Source organism: Triturus cristatus, chromosome 12 (assembly GCF_964204655.1).
Source record: "Triturus cristatus chromosome 12, aTriCri1.1, whole genome shotgun sequence".
Classification (NCBI taxonomy): domain Eukaryota; kingdom Metazoa; phylum Chordata; class Amphibia; order Caudata; family Salamandridae; genus Triturus; species Triturus cristatus.
Window position 1 is genome coordinate 86575559 of NC_140595.1, and position 27788 is coordinate 86603346.

The 27788-nt window shown below is 43.3% G+C and overlaps 1 protein-coding gene across 1 annotated transcript in view; it reads left to right on the forward strand.

Annotated features, from left to right (window-relative positions):
* EFNA3 (ephrin A3) overlaps positions 1 to 27788 on the forward strand; it is a 262691-nt gene that overhangs the window by 15628 nt on the left and 219275 nt on the right. The gene's annotated exons all lie outside the window — the stretch shown is intronic.

The following is a 27788-nucleotide window of genomic DNA, read 5'->3' on the forward strand; positions in this document are numbered from 1 at the left end:
TTTAGCTACATTTGGTTGCTTAGTTTGCTAAAAATCGACAGGAAGCAAAGTACATGTTTATCAGTTAAATAAGTGTGGAAATATACTGTGTTATGACTATTTATTCGCAAAACACAAAAAAATTCTAGATAAATACCAATAAGACGGTCCAAAATTAAATATGGATAAATACAGACGGAAATGTTAAAATAATAAATACCATAAAACCGGGAGCCCTAATTATAGTGCAGTAGTTTTATCGCTCACTAAACCTCAAAACAACTGTCTTTGTCAATGATTGTCCTAGTGTGGATACGCTAGCCACTTTAAGAGGATAGGCATAAGGCCTTCAAACAATAGGCCAAAATTGTGTAGAGTGGCTCGGGTTGCGTTGCTGGTTCAATTGTTTTACACATTTACCAGTGTCTTTTCTGTGACAATAATCTAGGGTAAGGAGTGACTTGTCTTCGTTTGTATATACATGTTTTTCTTAGAAATTGTGACATGGGGGATGGTTTGGGTTCCTGCATCTTGAAGTTCACCTGATTAAAAAGAGCTGCTGTTTGTCTTAGATTGCAGCTTGTTGTCGCCTGTGCAGGTGGGACTTTCCACAATTGTTGCTGACTTTGCCTCTCCTCTCGTAGTGTTTCTGAGATGGTTTCAGGTGTGCAGGGCCTGCATCTGCTGCTCTCTTGTGCTAGCGCAGGTGTTGCTCAATGGAGAGCAGCCAGCAGAATTGCTCAGTTTTGTTCAGTGCTTGAACACAAGTTTTCTTGCAGAGCCAAGGAACAGCCTGTCCTTTCCTGAAGGGCTTCACATGGTGCACGGCCCTGTTATTTTGAGACCTTCTGCTGAAACCACTTGGATGTGTGGAGTGCAGAAAGGCTGTGATTTATTGTTTATTGGCAGCTGATGATTCAGAGGGTTGGCAAATGGCTTTGAGTCCATTTGCCTGCTAAGTAGGCAGTTTTACTCTGGACGATTTAATTGCACATTATGTGTGTGTGGTCTGAGAAACGTTGAGTATGGCCGTTTGTGTGAGATTAGTTGCAGAGGTAAATGAACTACCGCTCGCATCTACATCTCATACTTGTGTTGTAGAAATGGACACAGTGAGGGGGGGTAAGAATCCCAAACAGCCATCGGTAGATGTATTGTATTGTAATTGCATTTATATAGCGCTTACTACCCCTGACGAGGCGTCAAAGCGCTTTTTCGGCGAGTAGCACGCTGCTCCGAAACCCATAAAGGATTAGTGGTGAATTAGTATAGTGAAATTATGAAAGTAATTTAAGTGGTTGATAAGTTAGTCAGTTATATGTACACTCCTAACTACACAAAATGTAGTAAGAAGAGAGGATAACGACCACGAAGTCGCCAGACAAGGTTTCATTGAAGTCTGCACTAAAATGGCTGACATTTTGCATACTCCCAGTAATCTGGAAATCGTCTGCTTTGTAGATACAAAATGAGAATGGGTTAATAAATAGGCTTTATACAAATAAAAATAGTAAATTTACAGGTAGGAACTCGGGCATGGATGGAAAGGACATTAATGAGTGTTATCGTTCCAGATGGTCCGACAAGCGACCCACGAAGAAAGTTGCGCGGGTTTAAGCTAATATCTCCACTGCCCATGAATTTTGAGCCTGTGCGGTAAAAAGCAATATTTCTAATGCAACTAATTAACCCTCAGGGAACCTCACAAATTTTACTTTTTTTTTTTAACTGCTTCTCAAAATCTGAATTTTTGTTGCTAGAACTCTTGGTTCGGATTGAAGTCCCCAATAGGCACTGCGGGCATCCTAATTCGGAGGTGATTTTATATGGAGGGGATCCCGTGCATTACCAAACCATGCATCTAGCCGCAAAATAAATTAATGATACAATTATCTTTAAAGATGGCAGATTTGTAAAATAGTCTGTCTATTTATTTTTCGGAACATTGCATGCCCAGGATTTTCAATTTGCGCTCCGAATTTCATATAGGATACCTTTACCAGTGGGAATTAGTTCTACGGGAACTTTCTGATTTTTTTATTTTTATCCAACATCACTAAACATTTCAGTGGCAGGTCAGTGAGTGCTTGCGCCCAGGTTTTCATATTTGCAATCTTAGGTGGAGTTTGTGCTGTGTGGTGCACTGTGGGAGCTCTGTGCATTATTGGTGCTTGGAGCCTTTTGCATGGCAGTGAAAGTTATCAGAGGCTTCAGACTTTATGATAAGTGATTTGTTTCTGAGATAGATAAGGACATGTCTGCAAAAAACATGACACTCCTTCCTTTTGTAGTGCTAAAAATTCATTTTCAAGAAGCCAGGTCCAATCTTTCCTACTTACCCCCAACTCACCCTCCCAGGCGGAGCCTAAGTAAATTCAGGTTTGAATGACTTGTGCGGAACACCCCCTTTTCCCCACGCACTTCCATTTGAGGCAATTCTTACAAATCGAGTACTTAAATTAAGGCTTTAATGGATTGAGGGTCTTTCGCTAGAGCAAGCCTTGATACCCCCATGCATACATTTCATCACCATCCATCGTTAAGAATGTCATCAGAATCTGATCAGAGGGAGCCTTGGAGGTCGAGGCCAATTTCTCTATCCTTTTAGTGTCTCTTGCTTGACGGCTTTGGGATGAACCTTCTTACCATCTCATCGCTAGATGTTGGCATCTCATTACCTTTTCACAATAAGTGCTTCTACTGACCCAAAAGTTATGAGTGGAAAACCCCACGAAGGAGCATGGGCTAAAATGACGAGGATGCTGCTTAAAATAAATTCTTAAATGCGGAATATTACAGGCATATCCGAGAATACAGTTGAGTCCCTGTAGAGTCAAAGGTTTATCTTTTCTGCTGTAAGGTACTTATTGCTGGTTTCAATATACTGCTCGCTGAAGGTGTCCTATAAAGCGCCCTCGGTACCGATGTTCTTCTCCGTAGCGTGTTCTCTGCATTGAGTCCAGTTTTTAAGCCCGTCTATCTTAAGAGTAGACTGTTGAGAGAGCATTGTTAGATCTGCATATGGTATTTGCTGTATGGCTTCACAGGACAGCATCAAAAATCTGATTATAGGTAAACTAGAGGAAAGGAGGAAGGTGGGTATGGCACACGTTCAGTTTCATCAAGAGACTAAAACCATGAAGCGTAAACCCGCAGAGGTCCCATTTGTGACACAGCAGTGGATTGGATGTGCTGGAGTGCATCATCCGTAGTCTTCCTATGAGAGAGCAGCTTTGGACTGAACACCCTCCCTGAGAGTGTTTCATAGACTTGCTGTAACATTTTAAGTAAGCACTGACAAATCCAATCAGCCTAGCACGCATCCTGGTTGGGACTTCATAGCCCACCTATGTAGAGCCAGACAATCGTTCTGATCCAGTGTCAATAAGTAGGACATTTCTTTGCTGGCCTGACATGTTTGTATATGAAAAACACTGCCGGAGAGAAGGTGCCTATGAGGAGATGTGGTCTGAGCACTTAGGGGCTGATTACGATGGCGGACGGACTTTAGTCCATCTGCCATCGTATCAGGGATTGGGACTGCCCGACATGCTGTTGGCGGTCCCATACAATGCAACCGCCACCACGACGGTCGCGATGCCTATATTCTACATTGTGGCGGATGCTGCTGATTGCTGCACTCGTTGCAATGTAAAAATGGGATGTTACATATCCCTGCACTACGTTGCAGGCACCATGCTGTGCCTGCCACATGGTCAGGGATATTTACGGGGGCGTCGTAGCTGCCCCCCAACATCCATAACCAAGGGCCAGGGCAGAAGAGGGGGGGGTGCTTCTACAGACTCCCAGTGTCCCTTTCCACCAGCCTTTTCATTGTGGGTAACCCGTCATGAAACTGCTGGCAGAAAAGGACATCGTAATCCCTACGGCGGCAGCATTGTGGGGACTACGAGCCCCTCCGCCGCACTGGTGGGCTCAAGGAACCCGTCAGATGCTTGGCGGTCGGTCTTTACAACTGCCACATGTCTGCTCGCCATCATAATATGGCGGGCGGTAAAGTTTGGTACGATGGCGGGGAGACCGCCACCGACAGCCTCTCGGTGGCAGTCTCTCCGCCATTGAATTCAGTCCCTTAGTGTGTTGCAAAGTGGTATGCATTTCTGTCTGGTTGCTTTCCTCTGTAGGGCCATCCCTCAAATAACCTTCGGTGATACAGCATGAGTTGTGACAGGGAAGTGGCTGTGCAGAGAAGGGCATCAGCTTCTGTATCAGCACTTGCCAGGGACGTGGGTATTATATCTGCCAACTGATTGTGATTTGATCTTTGCATGTGCTACCTTCCCAATCTCTGACGTGATTCCCCCTCTGTCTTCTTGTGACGTAACTGAAGATTATCTCCAACCCGCTGAATCCTTGCCCAACATGTGGTGGACATCAAGGGTTTTAGTACATGGTCAACCTCAGTTTTAAGTTTTATTAAGATGTCCTTGTCTACTGAACATAAACTAGACTCAGCAGTTCTTCTCCATGCCCTCAATCGATGCTGCATTACAAAATAAAATCAAGAATTAACCTCTCCTCTGAATTCCTGAAGCCACATAGTGGATACGCAGATAATTCAACGTGGCCACAGCCTGGTAGGGTGGAGCTTCAAGGCTACCGCCTTGTGTCCCTAAGAGCTGTGACGTTTCTGGCTGTGTAAAGATTTTGGACTGGTTGTGAGCGTGTGTATGGTACATACGTGGTTTGCTGATGCACCAGTCCGCCTTTGTCCCTCTAATGTGGTACCCAGTTTTTATGTTATTTGTGCTGTATAGATGGATATGCACTGCAGAAAACAGAGAAAACTGTTTCCCTTCTAGCCAGGCACATCTGTTCACTCCTTCTTTACATATTAATATTCAGACAGGAAGAAGCCGAGATAGCGGGGCTGTTTTTATCGAGATGATGCTTGTGTTTGTTTGAAATACCATTTATTTTAAGAAGGGTTTCTTTGGGAGCGTTTCAGGTTTTAACATCTCTCTAGTGCTTTATGAGTGGAAGATCTAGTTCTTTAGCAGTTTCTGTTTTTAGCTTCATATCTTGACTACGCTTGTCTCCTTTGCATCTGTCGTACAGTGGCAGGCTCGGAGGTAATAACAGTGCAGATTTTTCTTCCCTAAATGCTTCACATTTTACAAAAACCAAAAGCTAATCAAAGCTGCAAGTTGACTGAACCATTGTTTCACCATTGAAAATTGAATCCTTCACCAAAACAACCAGCATGAGTTAAGGGCTTCTAATAAGGTGCTTTTATAGAGTGCTTTGTACCGTAGTTACTAAGCGTATGCTCCTGTTACGGAGTCATGGGTGTGTGTCTACCCAATTTGGACATATCCTTCCATCTCCGTTGGAAGGTATAAGGGACTATTTTACATCCGGATAGCACTAATGATATTCAGTTTACTGACCTTGGAAAGATGGGAAGGCCTTGCCGGGATGTGGCCCCCGACCTGCCGATAGCCACTTTGTTCCACCGGCAAACGTTCATGCAGTTGACCAGGCTCGCCATCTTCTACGAGATGCTTCCCTGGTGTTTTCAGCCTGAGATCTTTTGCAGCCCTGTCACATAAATTGAGACACTTACTTTTCCTAAGGAGCTAAACCTCTGATTTTTTTTTTGTATTTACTTTTCCTGAATTACATTCTAAGTGGTGTAGGTGATCTCAAAATGAAATATTTTAAACTATTATCTGGGTCGTACTGCGTCGATGATGGAGTCTATTTGTTATACACAATTCCAATGCGTATGTGCGCCAATCCTCATTAGTCCGTTTTTAAAAATAAGGTAAACCAGCATAGGCAGCACCAATAGGTTTGATGCTTACCTATCAAGCACTGAAAATATTAATTTAAAAAATGCCTGCTGCAGTGTGAAAAAAATAAAAAAAATATTTTATGCATACACTGCATGAATGCGTTAAAGAATTTAATGTGTGATGTGTAGAAGAGTACTGCTCACGGGTATAAAAATGCGTGCCAATGGAGTTGGAAGGATACAGTCAAATAACCAACACAAGTACTTCACTGTGCTGGTCCAAGATGTGATTGACAGTGTCTCAAGCCAATAGCTGGAGGATGCTGAGCAAAGGAAGCAGAAGAGTAAGGGAGGTGGAGCCAAAGAGTTGCTGTCAATGGAGCAGGCGCGATCCTTGTGGAACCTAAACTGGTGGAGCTACAATCTGTACTGCTGTATTTCAGGGCCCCCTTCCTAGAGAGATTTGTCTTCGCTCCTCCTGCAGGGTCCCCTCCTAGAGAGATTTGCCTTGGCTCCTCCTGCATTTCCTCTTCATCCGGGATGGCCACCGCCACTGTGACCACCATCCTGTTGAAGGCGTAATTTGTGTTTTTGAGCGTATCGTGTTGGCGAGTAATGTCACAATAAGAATAAAAGTAGCTTCAACTGTTTTAGAGTGATGCAAACGTAACTGTGCTGCCTCTGGAAGTTACATTTTCATAGGTGTTATGTGTAAATCCTTCCACTGGAAAAAGAAGAGAAAATCCAGTGTTTTTAATAAAGGCACCCAATAAGTTTATAAAAATGTTCTTTGAATGTACGAGCTGGTGATGTACGAGGCAGCAGTTTGCCATCTGTGGGTTTTATTTAGTTGGCCGCGATCTGCTCGTGAAACCGCTTCAGGTGTCGGACAGATTTATACGCCTGGTGTTCCTGTTGGGGGCTCTCTAGGCAGGTGTTTGAGGGCCACTCAGCTAGTTTGTCCAAAGTTTTCCTTCACGCTGACAATCTGAATCACCGCACTTGGGTTTTGTTTCAATCCTTCTTTCATTAGACTTCTGGGAGTCGGACATGTGTCTTTAGAAAAAAATTGAATAACCCCTAAATAGAAAGCTATAAATCGACTATTGTAAAAAAAATAAATCAATTTTTCTTGTCGCTCCTTTAACTTCTTTTGTCGTATAATTTTATTTTGGTTCTTAAAAATAGTATTTTTGTCAGCCTAACCTATTTTTTTTAATCTGCAAAACTGTTTCTAAAGTCTATGTGGAGAGCTTTGCTTAGGGGTTATTGATTTTCTACTCAAACATCAATTTACATGGTGTAGTGGAGGAAAATAGGCAAAATGCGCATTATGGTTTGTCCATAACGGGCTTCGATATTTGCTAGTCTCTACTTAAAAAAAAAAATAGCATCCTGTACTTGGCTGTTACTCCTGATCCAATGTTTGTCACCCATTGAGTTGACATGCTGAAAAACAAATGGTGGGGTGAGAGGTTGGTTCGAACATCGTTGCTTAATTCATATTTAAGTTTCAAAAAGGGACATGGTGTGTCCATGGTGTCTGACAGGCCTCGGCGTTGGAGATCTTCTGTCCGGTCCTGTTTGGACGCCGTTGTCATCGGTATTAAAGTCATTTGACAGTGCTTGTTTGGTTGCATGAATGGAAATAGTCTGGGATTTCGCGTTGTTTTCGTAGTAGCCTCCACTCGCCCTCACCCCTGAAGAGCTCCCTCTGCTGGAGCGAGCACAAGTCAAGTGGCTACTGACGTCGACCGAAGCCTACACTAAACACAGCAACGTTTTTCAAATGTATTTAGGGGTGGACAGTGAGTTTCTCTTGCCCACACACTCAGGTTGAGGAGGGTTCATGGTTAAGGGTTCCGTGCCATACCAGCGATGTCCAACACCTCCAGAAGGACTGCTTTGGCATTGACGTAGCTTTGGGGGTGGGTGGGTTACCCTGCCTTATACCTGGAGTTTCTGATAAATCGTTTGTAGAGGTGCTTTCAGTCGGGTATTGAGAGATGTCAGTCGGAATTTACCAGGAATGTTTACATACACAGAACAAAACACACACACACACTCCCTCTCTGTTTTGAAAGTCCTCAATAGTGGTCATTTGATAAAATATTGTGTTTTCTCTCTCATTATTCTTACCAGTCTGCATTTTCTCCCTTTCTACTGCTCCTTGGGCCCGTCTCATGCACCCTGCTTGTCATATAATGTATTTGAACATTATATGCAAGCCTGATTGCCGGCAAATCAGAAGCTCCTCCCCAATCTTACCTACCAAGCTACACCCCTGAACTTTTGGGGGGGGGGGGGGGGGGGTGGTGTCACTATCAGATTCCCTTCACACTTCACACACTTTACTCTTCTCTCTGTTACCAACAGTACTGTGGGTTCTCTAAGGCCTTCCATCTGAAATGCCAGAGTTTTCCTCATCTCCTTTTGTAGTAACTTTTAGATGAAGCAGGTTTGGAAACAACGGCCTAATAAAGGAAGGCCTTGTTCACTAAAAGAAACTACATCAAAACGTAGACCATTCTTAAATGAAGCTGAGTTGGGAGACTGTGCCCCGGCTACCCATTTGGATCTTGGCACAACCGTGTTTTGCAGAAGGTTGAGGTCTCAATAAGTAAAACGAAGGGGAGCACAATAGTTTTCAGGACTTAGTAAAGGTTTTAGACTTGAGTGCGTTTGCGGCCCTTACTTGTTTTGAAAAATTGAGAGGTTAATTTCGTTTTGTCATTTCAAAAGTAAACATTTTATCCAAACCTCAGTGACACACACAGTGAAGGTATAGCGGGACTGCAAGCTTCCCTTAAAACGAGGACTGGGTACACGCTGCACTTGACTTTTAGAGGCCACCTCTGGTATGTTCAGTCGCAGACTGTTCAGTTGGTGCTAATAACTCGTTATATTAATTTCTAGAAACCATGGCTTGGTGGTTGCTTAAACTTCTCCAAGTCCCTAAGAATCATCAGAATTTTTCTGACTGGTTCTGGAGAAATCAGTTTCAGCAGTGACCATCATGAGTAACTAGAAGCTGGAGTGGAGGAGGATAAGGGGGGGGGGGGGGGGGGAGTTTGATGGTGCCTTACGTTATACATAGGTTTTTGGGAAGCCCTCTTCATCCATTAGTCTGTTCGTGTGTCTTTCACATTTTGCTTCTGCGCGTAGCATACGTCATGGAGCTATGGGTTAATTCACTTTCACTACTGGTTCTCTTCACTTTTAATGATAGTTTTGTGCACATCTAGTTAAAACTTAGTTCTCTTCAGTACTAGGGCGTGTATGCCAGTATCTGCTTTCCTTTTGAGTTTACGACTGGTCTTTTATTTTTACTTTTTTCCCCAAAGAAATGCAGGCCACATTCAACCGGCTCCTTTTTAACTTTCATCAATTTCACATTTTTTAATGCCTATTTTGATATGTTTGTCAAAAAATAAATAAACAAATATATGGTATGCTTGCTTAGGTCTATCCTATTGACTTTGCCAATGCTGGTTCTCTTCTGTTGTTGAAAATGTGATTCCCGGGTAGGATTGGTGTTCGGTGTAAGAAGCCCCTGGGCACCAGGAAGTTGTCAGAGCTTTTACCTTTTGTCCAAAAATGCAAGGAAGTCTCACAACAAAATCCTCAGCATCTCTTGTTCTTCCCCTTGCGTCTGAGACGCCTACTCAGGGGGTCCATGACTGTTTAGAAAATTCAATAACCGCAGCTGAATAAAATGTATGTGTGTTTATAATGCATTTATATATACACACAGTTGTTTAATTTTAAAACGCTGTAATTTCCTAGGAATTTGAAATTGGAGGGTAAAAATGGAGTTGGTATCCTTTCCTTGATTTGTGGGACCAACACATGTAGAGCATACCGAATATATTGAGAACAATTGGTGGCCTCAAATGAACCACTATGTGTCAAGGGAAAAAAAGAGCACGGATTAAGATTTTTTTTTAAAAAGACTGTGGTATGCAAGGGTCTAGCATATTGCGTTGTGTTTTTAGAAATCAAATTTAGAACCTTCCCCATAAAATTTTGATTTTTCTATGTGTGTCTTAGTAAATTAAATCAAATGCTTCATAATTTGTATATTTCGTTGATTTACACTTTTTTTCCCCCTGCATTTTTGCGGTTTGTCCTGGGTTCAGATCGCTTAGGCCGCTGTCCCCTGCTTCTGTTAGTGATTGACTGGGGGTCCACAGATTTCAAAAGGTTAAAACCCGCAGCTCCACACAAGGTCGGCTGCCTTGTGCTTATACGAACTGACATGTGCAGGCACCGTGGACCCAGGGGAGCAGCCGTGTATTCTGCTAAAGTTATTTTCGTCCCTATCTCAAAAGAACAACTTAATAAAATACAGGTTCACGTCTGTGGATGTTTTCTGGTCTATAAATGGCTTGTGTTAGTAAGACATGCTTTTTTGCTTTTCTATCGGCGTGCTTGTGTCAGTTTTCAGAGACCAACCCAGGCCAGGCTTTTCTTTTTCGTTTGGAAAAACATTTTGGTGTTAGGATTTAAATGAACTATGTCCCAAACCTCGGTCATTTATTTTATCGGCTGGATTCTCGTGTGAACGTTCAAGATTTTGTCCTCCTGTGTGTGTCTGGCTGTGTCAGAAAGCGCGCGAAGATGAGGCCCAATTTGGTTTTAAAATCACGCGGCCCATTTGTTTGACTTCATTCGGATTGCAACAATAACAACACATGCAGCGCCCTCACTTTGTCCCTCCAAGCGATCAGTCAGAGAGTGTCGGGGGACGACATTGTGTTCACTCACTCCTCTGCCTGCCTTCTGCACTTCAAGGAAAGAAGGCTTATATTTTTTTCTCTTTTAGCTAAAACATCAAGAGTGCTCTTGAAAGGCCCTTTCAAAAGACAGCATTCACTTTTTAGCTCCATCGTGGAATTTTGGGGGCATTTGCGTATCTAAAGGAGATTAAAAATTTGTTTATGTATCGCAGGTATTTATATGCAGATCCCATGTCAAACGCGCCTTTAAGAAAAATGTGATATTCTGAAAAGAATTTTGCAGGCGGCTTTGGCGAGTCTAAAAGACGTTTTAATATTCCGAAAGTAATCCTTTCCACATGCTGTGAATTTTTAAAATCCACTAAGCAACCGGCTCCCTAATTGTCTCCTTAAATCTACTCGCGCTGCACATTTTTTACAATTTTTTTTTTTTTTTTTTTTTTTTTTTTAATTTAAATCTTTCATAGAAAATAGGCCAGTCCCAGGGTGTTACTCTGTGAAATTCAGATGCAGAAGTGAAAGGTGAACGAAAGGCCCTGCATGGTCTTCTGATTGAAGGTAATTGTGTTGTGCTAACTATATATTTTGAAAAGCACTTTAAATTCCCTTGCAGGAACACTTTGAATGGGTATGGGGGCGATGAGGGCAGGGTAGAGCGGGTAAACAGGCAGGTCAGTGGCTCTGTCCCAGGAGAGAATCCATTTCTCCGGATAAGCTTCCCAGCCATGGAAGGATGAGGAGGACACAATGTGCGATGAGAGATATTCAGTTTCTGGCTGAAAATAAAAAGAAATTGGAAGTGGCGGTGGGAGGAGTGAAACGTGATCTACAAAAAAAAAAAGTGATGTATGACCAACTTTGAGTAATTGGCCGCAGTTGCATCTCTGCGATTCTGGTGACATTACCAATCCACAGGAGCTTCGTGCTCCTGGTGTGTGATGTCACATGAACCCCTCAATGGAATTACAGCCTCATTGCGCAAAGTAGGTCATGCACCATTCCTTACATTATTAGCTATGCTGAAAAATTGCTTGCAGTTGATTTTTTTTTTTTTCTTTTCTTTCCTCTAAAACTTACTACGGTGGCAGCATAGGCCAGAAAATCACAAATGAAACAGTTGGCACTGCTCCAAACCAGGCTACAAGTGGTATTGTTGGAAAAAAGCTGTCCTGTGGCATGGTAAACGGAGCACTTCAAACTGAAAGGATTTAGGCACTTTATAAGGCAAACTGTCTGGAGTCTTTAAGAACCTGACCAGCTTGAATTTTTTTGTTTTTGTTTTTTCTATATCTGTTATCTTAATTGTCTTAACCTTGTAGACACAACACTATAAGTGTCAAACATCTTGCACTTTTTGGCTGTACTTCCTTGTCTACAATGGACTGTGATGATATTTTTTCTGTGTGAGGCACTTCTCAAATGCGTATACAATTTTGCTTTGGAAACTAGGATGAGATGACATTTGGCATTGTTAGTGGTGGGGGCTTTGTTTCAAGCGATTAGAACCTGTTTGGCAAACTATCAGTGATTAAGTATCTGAAAATGGTATCTGGTGAATTTTCAGAGAAAAGTAGAATGATTACCCGGAGCCTGCCATCACTGTTAAAGCAATCAAACCTGCAGTGGTTCTGTTGAGTCATCAAGGATGCCCTTCACCCAGGGCCACTGGAATTATGCGATTCCGCTGCTACAGTGTTTTCTCCAGGTTAGAAAAATAGAGCAAAACTTAATACATAAAACAAGACCAAAATGACCAATCAGTAGAATCAGACTTATGAATGTATTAAGAATAAACTGTAAAATAGCGCCTAAAAGCAGAAAGCGCCAACCATGGCTATCTGGTTTTGCTAGACCGAGTCAAAGTCAAAAGCTCCAACTGACCGCGATGAAGCACAGGTCGGGTACAGTCCCATATTAGTCCTGCTGAAGTTTTACCATTTCAAGTTTTTGCAGTAAGATTCCTGTTCGTGTTGGAGAGAGTCGCAGGGCGCAAAGAGAGTGGTGGTATGCGTGGCGCAAAGAGCGGGCTGGGCGTCAGGGACAGGAGGGCTGGCGCTTCGTGTTGGCTGTCCTCAGCGGGTGAACGATGCTTGCTGTGGGAAGAGACGGGCTGGTGGTGGCTCGCAGGGAGTTTTGGTGTCAGAACCGCGGCTCTGGTGCCAGTTGGGCCTGATCATGGTCACAAGAAGCCCAAAAGCATGATTTAAAAACCTTGTGAGCCAGACCAAGGGCCCAGGACTGAGAGACACAACTTGGGATTCAGGAACTCGCTGGAGCTGGGTCCAGGAGCTGGTTGGGTATCCTTTTATGTCCCGGAGGCTCATATCAGGAGGCAAGCAGACTAACCCTTTGAGTCACTCTGGGATCCTTGGTTCAAGAGTAAGTTGCAGGTCCAGTTCTTCCCCAGGCAAAAGGGCAGTAGGCAACTGCTCAGCACAGCAGGCCAGCAGTTCCTTTAGAACAGCATTCCAGCAGAGCAGCCGTCCTTTTAGCAGCTCAACAGTCATTCTTCCTGGCAGAGCATCCACAGGTCTAGAAGTGCACTGAAGAGTTGGTGTCTGAGGTCCTTCTTTTATACACAGTTGTGCCTTTGAAGTGGGGAAAAGCTTCTAGAGGCATGCCCTTGAAATGCATAGATGCCCTGCCTAAAGACTAACTACAGGCGGTATTGCAGCCCTTTGTTTGGAGACATGACACTGCCTATTCAAGTGTGGGCTGGGCCCAGCTCCTCTCTCCTATCCTACCAGTGATGGCCTATCCAGCCACACTTCAGCTCCCCATTGTGTGTGGCTGTCGAAGAGGAATTCACAAATCCTAACTAACTGTTACACTCAGTCATGTGTCCAGATATAGGCTGCAGGCACTAAATGACTAAGGCAAGAAAATGGCAACTTTCTCAAAGTGGCATTTTCAGAATTGCAATTTAAAATCCGACTTCACCATAAGTTAGGATTTTAAATTGTGGTTCAAAAGAGACCCAACACAAACTAGTTATCCCTTCCCATTTGGAAATTACACTTCTAAAATGTGATAACCGTGTTATCCTATGGGAGAGATAGGCCTTGCAGTAGTGGAAAATTAATTTGAGTTTTTCACTTGTAGGGCATGTTAAACATAAAAGTACATGTCCTACTTCTTAAATGCAATGCACTCTGCTCTCTAGGCTGTCTAGGACCTACCCTAGGGATGATATATATGTATAATCTTGAAGAAAAGGTTTCTTTTGCCAGGTCGAAGTGGCAGTTTAAAACTTCACCCACAGGCTCTGCAATGGCAGGCCTGGAACATGTTTAAAGGGCTACTTAAGTGGCTGACACAATCAGTGCTGCATACTCGTTAGTAGCATTTAATTTACAGGCCCTGGGCACACTTTACTAGGGACTTACAAGTTAATTAAATATGGCAATTAGGTATAAGCCAATTCCAACATGTTTTAAGGAGAGAACACAAGCACTTTAGCACTGGTTGGCAGTGGTAAAGTGTGCAGAGACCTCAGGCCAACAAAAGCGATTGCAGCAAAAATGGAGGAATGAATGCAAAAAGCCTGGGGATGACCCTGCAGAAAGGGCCCAGTCCAACGGTGTAAAATGTTAGAAGTTGAATGCCTGGAACAAAGGTGGAGGAGTTTAAGATAGTTAAGAGCTATATGAAGGGTGATTGGCCAGGAAAGACTGGTGTTCCTGATGCGCTCTCGTTTGTTAAGTATGAGACAAGGGAGGGCGATGAAGTTAATCTCTGAATGGGAGGAGAGCAGTTGCTCCTCCGAAGGAAGTATGGAATAAACTGATGTTTTTATCTTATCCCTATAAAGACAGTTAGGAATCTTCATGACCTGACAGTTCATTCTAGAAGATTATTTGTTATGTACCAAGGTTGGATAAGGAAGCAGAGAAGTTGGTGAGAAATAAAGACCCGTGCCCAAATTCACCAAAGACTTGTGCTCCAGGAGCACAATGATGAATTTTGGTAAAATAGAAGGAGTGAAATTGACTGGTGTAGTGAGGAAGTGTTTGTCCTTGAAGCTGTTTATTGTTGTGCTAAAGATAGACAGTTTGCTTGGCCCTGCTGGCAGTCATGTTTGAAATCTGGATGTGATCTCAGTGTGAAAATGCAAGGAATTGGGAGGAAAAAAAGTGACATGGTCTTGCATGTTTAGGCAGCATCAGAAAATATTTGCAGAATTGAATTCTCTCAAATGACTATCCAGATTCTCTAAAGCATGGGAGATGAGTGTGTGTGTGTGTGTGTGTGTGTGTTTTCTTTCGTTCTGAAGACTGAGCGTGGTGTCAGTAGATCTGCCCTGGCCTTGGAAGAGCAGAGTCATGAGTCACGTACACAAGCATGGTTATGCATGCACACATATACATCATAGCATTGTGGCTTTTTTTCGTGATGCTGTTCAACAGTGGTTCTTAACTTGTGGTCCGTGGACCCCGGGGGTCGGCAACTGCTCAGAAAATTAGTAATAGTAAAAGATTAATAAAGTGTATGTAAATAAAGCAGTAAAATTATAAAAAATTAAGTAAACGTGAAGGAGTTTGCAGTTGGAGGCTAAATATTTGGTGTCCTCAGATTGATTTGTGGAAGCGGTGAAAATGCATCAAAAAGTATATAGTATAGCTGATGACTGCCCTCCGTTGGAATTTGGAAATGTCACAACCTTGCAATTAAAAATAACATTTTAATTTTTTTCTATTTGTTTGGGAATTAAATAAAAGATTTCATCAGTTGTGCATTTGTTTCACGGATGCTTGTTTCTGTATTTCTGAGTATTGTTTGAGGTTCAAATCATCCAAATTGCTTAAACCAGAATCCTTGGCATTTAGTAATGATGCATTGGAGTCCCTGGACACCACTAATTATTCAGTGGGGTCCCTGGATTCCAATAATGATTAAGTGGGGGTCCACATAAGTCAAAAGGCTAAGAACCTGTCCCCCACAACCTCCCCCATAATGTTAGTGGGTCATGACAACATCACACTTTCGCTTTATAGTCCTGTCTATCCCAGATACCGCCAGGTCACTTACGAACATAGATCCCTAGTTTTAAGCGTAGGATGCTACCCAGACCCTTCTTCCTTTGAGCTTCACCTGTTTTAATACCCCTCCCCCACCTACAGGGTTCAAGATGGAGCTGTTTTCCTTCCCTCCCGCCTTCTCACCCCCTTCTAAGATGGCGGCAGACTTAGAGGCCATTCTTGCAGATACTTCTGCCTTGCTACACAGGGGCAGACTCGTGACCCCCAGAGTTATCCCCGGTCACCATGGGGACTCATAACTGCACAATTGTTAGGCTGGTTAGTCTCTCCCTTCCCAGGAGGGTTCTCACCACCGCTGGACTTTTTTTCTTTTTTTCCCGCCCCCACCACTCATATTTGGGACCCATGTGGCCAATACTCCAGCCATCCCAAACCCATCTTAGGACCTGTCTTCCACCATACATTTTTCGCTTCATTCTCTTTATCAATGTCATCTTTTCACTTTGCATTCTTTTTGAATGCATTTCTCCCTTCTATACTTTCACTATTACTCACCATCCCCATAGTGGGTTCGATTCCTAGGGACCCCACACCATTCCAAGATGGCGCTGAGGTTGCTGACTGCCCACATAACCCGGAATAGACTGCATTTCCTCCCATCACTATTCTTGAGGTCCGCTGACATTGGGCTCTGTGCTCATGCCGACTGAATGCAACCTGACGTCAGTGACCGACGTCCTTTTTTCCAGTAAGCAGAACCTGGTGCTACGGCCCGCAGAAAACCGTGTGGATCGGTTTGCCTTATTCCTCCATCTGTATCTGTCCCGCTACTTTTCCCATGCCTGACCGAGAGCTGTACTCCTCTCTAATCAGTGCCTTTCGCCTTTGTCCCCCCCCATGTAGATTCAATGCTTTTGCTACACCGAGCAGGATTCACTTACTATTAATACTTATTACGGCAAGTGGCCCCACACGTACTACATTGGACCCTAGAGCATGCACGCCTACTTGGAGGACCCCTGTCCTTCCATAGATTTTTTTTTTTCCATATGCCTCCCGGGTTATAAAAGCGGCTCACTACTGTCCCATATTACTATGCAAGGCCTAGATCACCTTCCAATTCTTTTAATGCACCACCACGGAAACAATAGGTTGTCATTGTTTCACCAGACCAACAATATGACGCTAATTTTGATACAGCTAGAGGTTTAGTCTAGCGCTGATAACACTTTCATGTACGTTCTGAACCTAACCAATGGTCATATATGATGTTAATTTCTCCTGTTTTTCTTTGTGTTTCATATTCCCATATACTGGATAACAACACCCATATGTAGCTCCATGAAACTTTGGGGGTTTCATAAATTAGGTTTACTTTATAATATTGTTTACTCGCTGATATTGTGGGATTATTTTGGTTTCCTTCTCTCCTCCCTTTCTCCCCTCTCCTTCCTCCACTGGCCCAATGACTATTACGGATTCAGTCCACTTCCCCTGCCTTTTCTATCCGTACTCTGCACCCTCTGTGCTTCGGAATAATCCTCCTTTCCCTTATCCTTCTCTCCCACTCTTCTGTAAACTGTTACTATAAATGTCTCGTTCACATTTCTTTCTCCCCCCTTCTCCCTCCCTTTTACATCTCCCCCTTATCTCTTCCCTCCCTCTAAATTCCAAAAATATATTCATGGATGATGTTTGTTTTACATTTACTTTGGTGTATTGATGTAAATACGCTATTTTACGTTTGACATTTTTTGACTTGGGCTATTGTATTGTATGTTGATTTTCTTTTGATTGTACAGCCCTGAGGAAGCCCCATGGCCAGGCGGCCGATTTAGGGGGCGAAACACGTGTTGGCTGCTTTATTTGATTATCCCTTTTCCTATGGATCTGTGATCCATTGCTGCAGTACAAGACTCTGAATTCTGATAAGAGTCAAGTACCACATAGATCTTCACATATATAATATAATAAATTGGAATTTTTCCAGAAATAAGAGTGACGATTCTTACTTGTTTTGGCACACCGTCAAAAGGCTAAGAACCACTGCTGTGCAGCATTAGTATTGACCAGTTTTACCTATCAGCATCGGCAACACAGAAAGGGTGATACCTATTGGGGATGCCAGTGCTTGTTTTTTATTTACATCTGGTACTTGCTGTCTTCCCTGACCACAATGAACTACTCTGATGATGTGTGTGCTAAATGACAGTGGTTTCATTTATTGTACAGGAGGCTATTCTTCCACACAATATACTGAATATCCACTCCTGTTTGACTGGTTGGTAAACCGGCTGTGCCAGGGCAAGCTTCAAGACCCGTTATAGGCATCTTCCATTCCATGCGCTCCCAATCATACTGGCACATAACAGCCCGCCTGTTACTTTCTTCTCCTCCTCATCAAAAGACCAGAACTGTATTTTTAGATCCCAGAGACACAATGGGCCATATTTAGAGTTTGTCAGATGTTGGACATCTGCCAAAAAATGGCAGATGGCTCTTCGCCCTGTTGTGAGTGCCCAGGATGGCTTCCTTTGCTCTCTACAGGAGTCAAATGGGGCATGGGTTGGGTGGCAAATTGCTGCTTAGTCCTGAGCAGGCAAATGCTGCCCCTCTGGTTTCTGTGTTCAGTAATGAAATGGAGCTTCCCCTGTAAGGATGAGATTCACCTAGAGAGTGGCATGGTTTCAAACACCTGGGCACTGCAGCTCTCCGCTATTCCATGGTTGAGTATTTTTGGTGTTTACGTGCCAGCGTGACGCTCACTCTTTAATATTTATCGGATACCAGGTAGACCTTGCTTCTTCCTTTAATGGTGTTTGATTCCTAGTTGGTCTTCTAAAAGCGATGAAGTGAGCAAGGATGAGTTGGGTTACACCTGCTGTTTTGCTGTGCAACATTTGTGAGTGCCCGGATGCCTTGCTTGTTAACCTTTGACTTCTAGGTTGGTTGCCCACTTATCACCCAGTATAATGGCAATCGGGGTGTGGAAATTATCTTCTGATTTCTCACACATGCCTTGTCACAAAGACCCGATTGTGTGCTTTAAGCCTTCCCGGTCCCTGTATTCACCCTTTTCCATACATGTTGTCCATGCTGTGCCCTATTTCTCTAATGCATCATGTTGCTATGCTTTTCCCCCCCCCCATCATCTTTCTACATCTAAAAGGTCTTACATTAGTTTCTTCTTTTTCCACTCCATTTATTCAAAAAAATAAAATGGGGGATGGTGGAACACATCTGCTTATCAGGCTATTGTTCGTTACGCACCCTAAAATATAGATATACAGCTGCCTTTTATCTGCTCGATACATACAAAAAGCCTTCACTCATCCTACTGCGAGAAGCCACTTGATAGCTTTTAATGAACTAGTAGTCTTTGATAAGCCAGCATGGTGTCTCGGCGTCTTCAACGCCCCCTGCTATCCTCTGTGTGTGAGCTCCCGGTTGCAGGTTTCAATCTGTCAAGGCCTATCATCCTTTATTCCTTCCATGGTAAATGTTATGTAACAGTAACCCCTGATATTTACAGGGCTTATAAATGTGTACACAGTCTTTAAAAACAAGTTATCATAACTTTGTCATTCAGCTTTGGTTCGAACTGTCCATAAATCCTCTAATAGATTTTCCAAAGTTTATCTGTTTTCCCAAGTCCACGTGCATGAGCTAGTCTACACGCATGGTTTTAAGTAATCTTTCAAGAGCCTAAAATTTGGACAATTAGAAGATGCGCATTCAAGTTATTTCTTCCTTGTTGGGTTTATATTTTTATTTAATTGGGCATACAAATGTTATTTTTTTGATTTATGGAAGTCTGGCATGATTTTTTTTTTCCTTATTATGGTACGACCACAATACGATCTCATGTTGTCACGGAATACTTTGTCCACTGTTTTATCTAAGGATTCTTCATAATCGTAGCCTTGATAAGACCTCTGCTATAAAGAGTGGGTTTTGGATACTGCTTGCTGCCTCCTTAGATTTCCTTCTTCTTCATTTGGGACTAGCATATATAATTACAATTCTGTTCCTTTTATTTCTAACAACTGAGTCTTTAAACCTGGCTTGATCATGCTTCTGTGTGCTTACCTTTTCTTAGACATTCTTTCAAATGTACATTAAGTGGGCTTTGGCCGCTCCCACGGGCAGTAAATCCCACCTCATGCTGTTGGCTGGGTGGTGTATGTTTCCACCTAGATATATCAAAAGTACACTGGATTGTGACACATTAGATATGGTAGATGTATTGTATATAGAAACCAGTAGTTTTTACTTTGTTTTTTACTGCACCAGGTTTTTTTATACTATTTTAGTCATCTCTCGGAGTGCAGGTCAGGGCTATCTTTTTGTTTGTGTACTTTCTGTTTGTAGAAGTATTTGCAGCTATTACTCTTCTGACACAGGATTAATTCCTTCCAAGTCTTTGGGTCAGCTCTAGCGTAATCTTCTATTTGTAAACAAGTTGTTTTTCTTTGGGGCAATCTTACTTTATCTTTTCGTTCTATATTGTGGTTTTCTTTTAGATGGTTCTTCAACAAAGAATATGCAAAGTATGATTCCGTCACTTCATGGAAATAAAGAGCATTCGTTATCATTCTAAATACTTTGATACTCCATCATAAACAATGGTTCTCTGTGCAGCTAAAGCCCTCCGAACAGGAGGGTGACCGAGTGCATGTCATATTGTACACAGAATAGAAGGCTCTAACAGAGACTCTAAATTTAAGTTGATTGTGCTTCACGGAGAACCCGTCAATCCTCCAGCGACACCATCTTTTGTTTCCTCCAATCCCTGTGTTCTGGCAAGGAACCTAAGCGCTGGATTTGTATTATACAATCCACGCCAAGCTTGGTATGACGTTAGCATTCTCCATTCCGGGTAAAATTATTACAATTTGTCCTAATGAAGAAAACATAATACTTTGCCTGGAGTGGTGAGTGCTTGCCATTTTTCGTCATGGCATGTATGAGTGCCTACAAATTCTTTAGCAAACACAGACATTTGAGTAGAAAAAATGTTCTAGAGCGAGGTTAATGCCTTTCTCATGGAATGCTCTCTGCTTACAGGGGGGATTTTCTTGGGCTAATCTTTATGGTCTTAAAAGAGCTGGTTCCTTTATAGACCAGTCTTAATGCTTGAATACATTCTTGCATTTACCTTGTGCTCGCTATAATGAAGTCACTTTGTCACAGTTCTAAAAACCTAGCCTAAAAAATTGTGATCTTTAAGTGCAGCCCTAAAGATGGCAATTGGAAATGCAAGCCTGATGTCTGCGGGTATAGAATTCCAAGGGTCCATGGGTGGAAGAGGCCCGCCCACCTCCAGATGTACGCTTGTGACATGGATGGTTAGCAGGCTCCCGAGGGTCTGCTTGGGTAAGTGTTGTGAGATTTTATTGGGCAGGTAAGCTGGGAACTAGTTTTAATTGCATGTTAGCCCCTGCACAACTATTTTTAAAGCAAATACAGTTTCTGATTGGGAGCCAGGGTTGACATTTCCCTCCCTGTTTGATGGGATCCCTCCTCTCGCCTGCGGTCCAAACCACCTCAGCATTAAGTAGAGTAGAGTGCATCTTTTGCAGTTGTGAGCAGAACCTTGACAAACCATTTCCTCTAATTATCCATGCAGGATCAATACACGCAATTTATCAATATATCCAATACTGATACAAGATGGAAACCCACTGCTATGTTTAATTTTTTACTTCTTTTTAATTGCAAGTACATGCCCAACACAATTATGGAGAAACATGTTTTCCCCCATGCTTTATTTTTAAGAAACTTCTTTCATATGTTTATTGAGATTGTGTGCATGTTTTATGGTAGATTGGTAAGTGAGTGAACACAAGTGAATGAGTCAGTGGCTAGATAAATTGATGTTTTTGTGCAGGGATGAGTGAACGAGTGCATGAATGATGTGTTACAAAGTTCCTACACTTGCCAGTGACTGTAGAGATGCTTCAACGTACACGCCAAGCCAATCGACATTGCCAATGCTGGTTTGTCATGTTGTTGGCCTTGAAGGGAACCCCGTTCTTGAATCTATTTTCTAGTTGGTGATTTCCCATTTTTTACATTGGACAGAACATTCTGGAATTGTCATAAAAAGCTCACGTTTAAACCCCCCCCCCCCCCCCCCCCCCCCAATCCCAGTCTTACCGAACCATTTATTTCATTTAGCATATATAGGAGGATACACACTTTTTTCCTTAACTATCAAGAAGTCAAGTGCTTTGATAACCTATTTCCATGAAGAGAAGTTGTCAATTTCTATTAGATGGGTGCATTATTTCATGCTTCACAACAATTTCAATCGATTATGTTTTTATATTCCTTGTTACTTACATCCCTATTGCATGGTCTCCTTGATGTCATAGTGGTCGTTTTGACAGGGCCGTTTCTACCATTAGGCAAGACTAGGCGGCCGCCTAGGGCGCCAAAAGGGGGAAGGCGGCAAAAAACATGAGTTTGGGAATATCTGATGCATTAATTCTTCTAGCCTGATTGACAGGGGGAGAGAGTGATGGCAGTAAAAGGGAGGGGGCGGCATTTTTCAATTCTCACCTAGGGCGGCAAAACACCTAGAAACGGCCCTGCGTTTTGAGGCTTTGCCAAGATTGGTGAACCACCTTTGTTGCTTTTTTATTGGAACTCGTAGGCTAGCGTACTCTAAAGATTAAAGTATCCCACTGACTACGACGTTCCACATGCACTGGGCAGGGAGCAAGTGGACGCTTCGAACGCCCCTTTTATCTGTGGCCATAAAGTCACATACGTCTCAATCCTCTCCCCACAGCTCCTACTGCAGGCGAATTGAGGAATGAGGTACGTGAGGAGTGAATGTGCCACTACACCAGGAATTATGGTGACGAGAAGAATGTGTCTTTGGCCTTCTGAGACATTGGATGTTGGTAAAGTTTGAAATATTGACCAGTAAGGGACGTGTTCCTATACATTGCGATGTAAGCCACCGAGAGGGTAGAAGTTAAGCCGATTTGATAAAGTTTTGCATGTGCTACCCCAGAGCAGCCATCTTTGTTGGGCTTGTTCATAATGTGGTGGTTGTCAAGCCCTGAAAAATAAGGTCATTCGAGAGCAAGAAAACTTGATACCCATATGGACATCAAATATCTATGTGGTTTTGAACACACAGGTCTGTGGGTTTAAATAAAAAAAAAAAAATCTTATTTTTACGCTGTAACAAATTAATTGCTTTTGAGTTTGAAGGTTTAGTGTGGCAAACGAAGATGCCACTGCTTTACAAGGAACACTTTTTTTAATTACGATTTCAAGTTCGGAATGGAATCATGTTTGCAAGTTTGTAGTTTTCAGAACTGGAATGTCATTCAATATACATAAAAGACCACCACTAAAACTCATGCCAGGACCTTGGGAACACCATGCAATATATTTTGACACTAAGCCATACCGTGGTCTTTTACAAACCTCTCTGTGCACTCTCCTGCATTACACACCTCCAAGCATTACAAACTACAGCTAGATTCCAGTTAAACGGGTCACTCTAAGCGCTAGGAGTCGTACAAATGGTGGTAAAGCGCTTTATCAATGCCAGTAATCATAACTGATTCCAAACTGGTGTTGTGGCCGAACAGGTACTTAACCTCTGAGCAGTTATTTGAGATCTGGGCCTACTTTTGGTCATCTTGCATGCCTGCCGCACTCGGTTTGCGCTTAGGTAGCGGGGAAAGAAAATCCGTTTTACATCCGACCCAAACTATTTGAGTTCACTCTCCCATCTTACATAGAGACATGCTTAGCATACTTGTCCGGCTTTGGACGAGGTACCAGTACTTGTGCCAGAATTCTCCTGGACACAGTGACCTTCTGTTCTCCAGCAGTTCATGCACAGTTATTGAGTCCCTGCCCAACGGTGGGGGGGTTATTCTCCGCTTGTGACCGATGAAAGATGCCAACAATAGCGAACTAGTGTTACACTGAAGTTGCTTTTCTTATTCCACTTCCTTTTGTTTTTTTTCTTTGGCAAGCTCCTGGGTGCGCTCCCGCTTACTCCCCGCTGCCAGTCAATTCTTATGGAATAAATGCTGGGCAGTGGCTTTTCCCTATTCGGTGTTCTCAGAAATATTGATGTGAAACTTGGGTCTTTTTGTTCCCTCCACTGCGGTTGAATGAAGACGTTGTTTGCTGTGCAGTTTTGTAAGGGCTACTTCCTTCCTGATCGTTATGACATGGGCCGGGCTCAGCAATTACTCTTGTAATTGGATCTTCCCCAATTGCCCAATTGATGAATTGATCATTCAGCAGCTTTCCTCCAGTTGGGATGGGGCCGTCTTCATCTCGCCCTGACAGCTCATTCTAAAGGTCAGTCTTTTGAGTAGGTTTGGTACATTTGACTAGTTAATAATACCTCTCCTATTTTATTCACTGCTACAAAGGATATTAAAACTACCTTAAAAAAAAAAATTAGAAGCTGATACTGACTGACAATAATAAGCTCCTTTCATTTAAAAAGCGATCGACCCCGTAATCAGCTGTCTTTACCGCCCCTTTCATTTGTACAGGCTACTGATTTTTATCTTGTCCATATCGGGAAACAGTAGCCAGTATGTAGCTGCCTCAGTCAAAGGATTAAAGGTAGCAGACGGTGAAGAAGGGGGATTCTGCCTCTATGGGGGTAGGGTATGCTTGTCGTTGCAGTCCATTGAGGGAAGGAAAAGAGGCGAGAAACCTCCAATGACATTTTCAGAGAGAAGCGTTCCAGGTCTGAGTAGATGGTTTGATATCTGGGTCTGTGGGCAGGCGAGGGGCGTGGCTTCTTTCTAGGTCTGAGCACGCTGCTTTCCAGGTCTGATGGTAGGTGAGTGGAGTATGCTTTCCTGGTTTGTGTGTTGGGGAGTGTGGCGCCTGCTTTCCAGGTCTGAAATCGGGACCTGTCTTCTGAGTTTGTAGGCTTGTAAATGCGTGGGCTGGGGTGCGCTGCTTTCTAGGTCTGTAGAAGGCCTGGTTTCCAGTTCTCTGGACAGGGGACGTTAGGCCTGGTTTCTTGGTCTGATTGGGGCCTACTTTACAGTTCTGATGTTGAGGGGTGGGGACATACTTTTCCAAGCCTGATGAAGCCCCCCTTTCCAGGTGTGATGCAGAGACCTGCCTTCTAGATCTGTTGGGGATCCTTCTTTGCAGGTGTCGGGGGGGGGGGGGGGGGGAGCCGGTAAGCACTCCAGGGCCACATCAGACATTCTAATTCTGTGCAATTCCATAACTTGCTTTTCTTTTGAATTTGCCTGGTTATTGCTTTTGTAAAACTGTTCATTTTGAAGCAATCACTTGCTCCTGGGGCTGTTGGGTGACGCAGTATTAAAAAAAACCCTAAAAAAACCCATTAATGCCCCAAGTTGACGCGCAGCCATCAGGCCAGGCCCCTTGAATTAAAATGGCCTGATCTAAAACGAAATCGCAAATGCATGGCCAGGGCTCCGAGTTGGACTCCGCGGAGACTAAACCTAATTAAACGGTTATCATCGGTCTGATGTTTTTCTTTGGTAATTTCAGTGCACTGAGCTGTTTTCTTTTGTCGCTCGTGTAGCCCATGCAATGAGGCAGCAGTGTTTGTCCATTTTTTTTTTAAATTTCTCATTGAAGACTCTTTCTTAAGCTTGAAGTTTCTTTAAAGTTTGGATAGAACTGGTGTTTACATTATGATCATTCATAACTCACGCTCTGGGCCTGTCAGCAGGGACAGCTAGCTGACATTGACTTTGTTGTATTAGTGGAAAGGCAGCTTGCTAATTGTTTAATTAATTGTGGAGGGCTTTCTTCAGACAGGGTTGTCTATGGAGAGTATGCCAGTTTGGAACAAAATGGGATTTATCTTGTTCTGACTTGTCATCCTGATGTTTTGACACCTGCTTCTCATTAAAAAAAAAATTGTCTCTTTTTTATACATTTTCTTTTTTTTAGCCAATGTGGCACTGACATCAAGGGTGAAAAATTGTGTTTTTAGATCTAAAAATCCATCCTGTTCTAGTACTTGTACACATTTTGTTGAAAGTAGACTTCAAAGACCTTCCTTGTCTCTGCCCTGTTTCCTCGTCTTTTCTGATGTCCATAAATACCTCAGTGTAGCTGATACACCTCGAGGCAGAGGTTTAGTGAAAAAGTGTGTTTGAAATAAAACCTTTAATGTACAGTGTCTAAATAAATTCTGTTTAGTACAGGGAATCCGACCTCACCCCGATCTGTTAAATTTCTAAGCATTGTGAATGAGAAATAGTGCCCTAGCCCACGGAGGACTTTGGGCTCTGCTTTCAGACAAAATTATTTTCCGGTGGTGTACAGAGTTTGCACACTGGGACATTCTTGTTTATGTCCACGTTGACATCTTCTACTCCAAGGCAGGCCCTTTCTCAGAAGTTACTAGAAAGTCACACTGAGACTTGACCTTAAATGTTCTGTCTTATGAAGCTATAAGATGAAAACTCCCTCTGCGTATGCCTTGGCAGAAAAATACATTGAAGGGATATAAAAATGCCACAAATGTGGACTGTATCCCCAGAACAAATAAAGCATGCCTTGTGGTTAATCATTTGGAAGGCTGAGGTAACCCTTTGTGTTAAGTGAGGGTGTAAAGTGGGGTTGGCAGGGTGGGGACATCCTAGTCTTGGACAACAGTTGATTAGTAAATTTGCTAAGGGTATAGTGTCCAGGTGGTGGTGCTTGCTGTCGGTGGTGTTAGGTAGTGGTGGCACGAGGCTGCCAATGAGGTAGAATTTGTTCGCCACTTTGGCGGTCTGATATTTGTAAACGTCCCTATACCAGAAATGTGTTTTTCCATAGAGATGTAAAAAAAATCCGCTGCTGATCTTAGAATGTTGCAATGCACTATTCTGGGAGCAAATTGCTGAATGCCCGGAGGCGTCCTAGAATTCATGTTTTACACATTATAGAGACTACATAAATCTAATACCTACCAGGCCGTTGCAGCGTGAGACTGCATCACTTATATATGCGCGCGTATTTCAGCTCAGCTGGTGGTACAGGATGAGATGTTGCCTGAAGTCAAATGCTTTCCTCTAACCGAACACTATCGCCCCTAATCCCCCCGACAGACATATAAGCCCTTCTATGATCTAGATGTTGCCTTTCCAGTTGATACTGGTCTCTACTCCTGTTTCTCAGTTCGGTGTCCAAAGTGCTCTTCGGACTCACTTTCCATCACCGGGGTAATGTGGATTCTGAATCCCTGGGACGAAAAGATTCTGCTGAGCCAATATTGTGCCTTCGATGTCTGCCAAAGAGAGGGATCGCTATACAATCAAAGCTCGCTCCATTAGTATTGCCAGTGCCCGTTTGTTATGGCTCTTCGTGATACGTACAGGACTTTAGGAAACCGTTATGCCACAGTCCTTAGTATGCTGCATCTAGGTTGCTGCCGAGGCTGCATCCATTGTGGCGGGTGGAGCTAAAGCCAGTGGTTGGAGCACATCATGTATTTCTAGCCCTCCTCGATTGACGTCTGTTCACTGATTTGGCTGCTGTGCCTGATAGATCAGCGAAGCACTGTTAATATTTAATTTCCGTGCCCTGGGTGGTTTGTAAATGGAGTCCAGGATTTAGTTTTGGACGCAGCTTCTAATAAGGCTTCTCAGGCGGATGCAGGTGGGAATCGCTCTCCACATCTTCGGCTTGTTATTCAGAATCTATCCTTGGGGATTTGTGGACGAGACGTCCCGGGGTTGCCTCTGCTGGGACAATTTAATTAGGCAGCTTCTAATTAGCTTATGTTTCCGAACTGTGGCCTCCCTTTGGGTGTGATCTCAGGGAAATAGGCCCATTGTGCTCCAGGGCAATGGATTTTCGCTACAAAGCCCAAAGGGAACCGCCCTACGGTGGGATGTAGAGGGACTGATAACCTGTTCGTATTGAACACCAGTGGCGGCTGCCAGGAGGGAAAAGCGGTGAGGCAGAGGCAGCACAGGGGACAATAATTAATAGATTGAAATTAAAACGTACCTGCTGCTTCGGTGCTCTTCTCCTGATCACAGGCTCCCAGACTCCTCTGTGCCAATTCAGGCGCTGCTCTCATGCTAGTAATGCTATTATCCAGCATGAGACCAGCGCTGGGATTGGGCGAATCGTGCTGGTTTTACGCTCCCAGAGGGACTGGGAGCCTGTGCCTGCTGTTCTCCATGGAGACATGTAAAAGTGCGCATGACGGTTTGGGCGTTCTAAGACAACCGACCAAACCGTCATGTGCAGTTGGAGCGTCCTCCACTGCAAGTGGCCTCCATGCTTGCCTGTCAGAAGATGGCCCCGCCCCAAAGGCTCGGCCTCGGTCATGAAAAATAAAAAGATAAT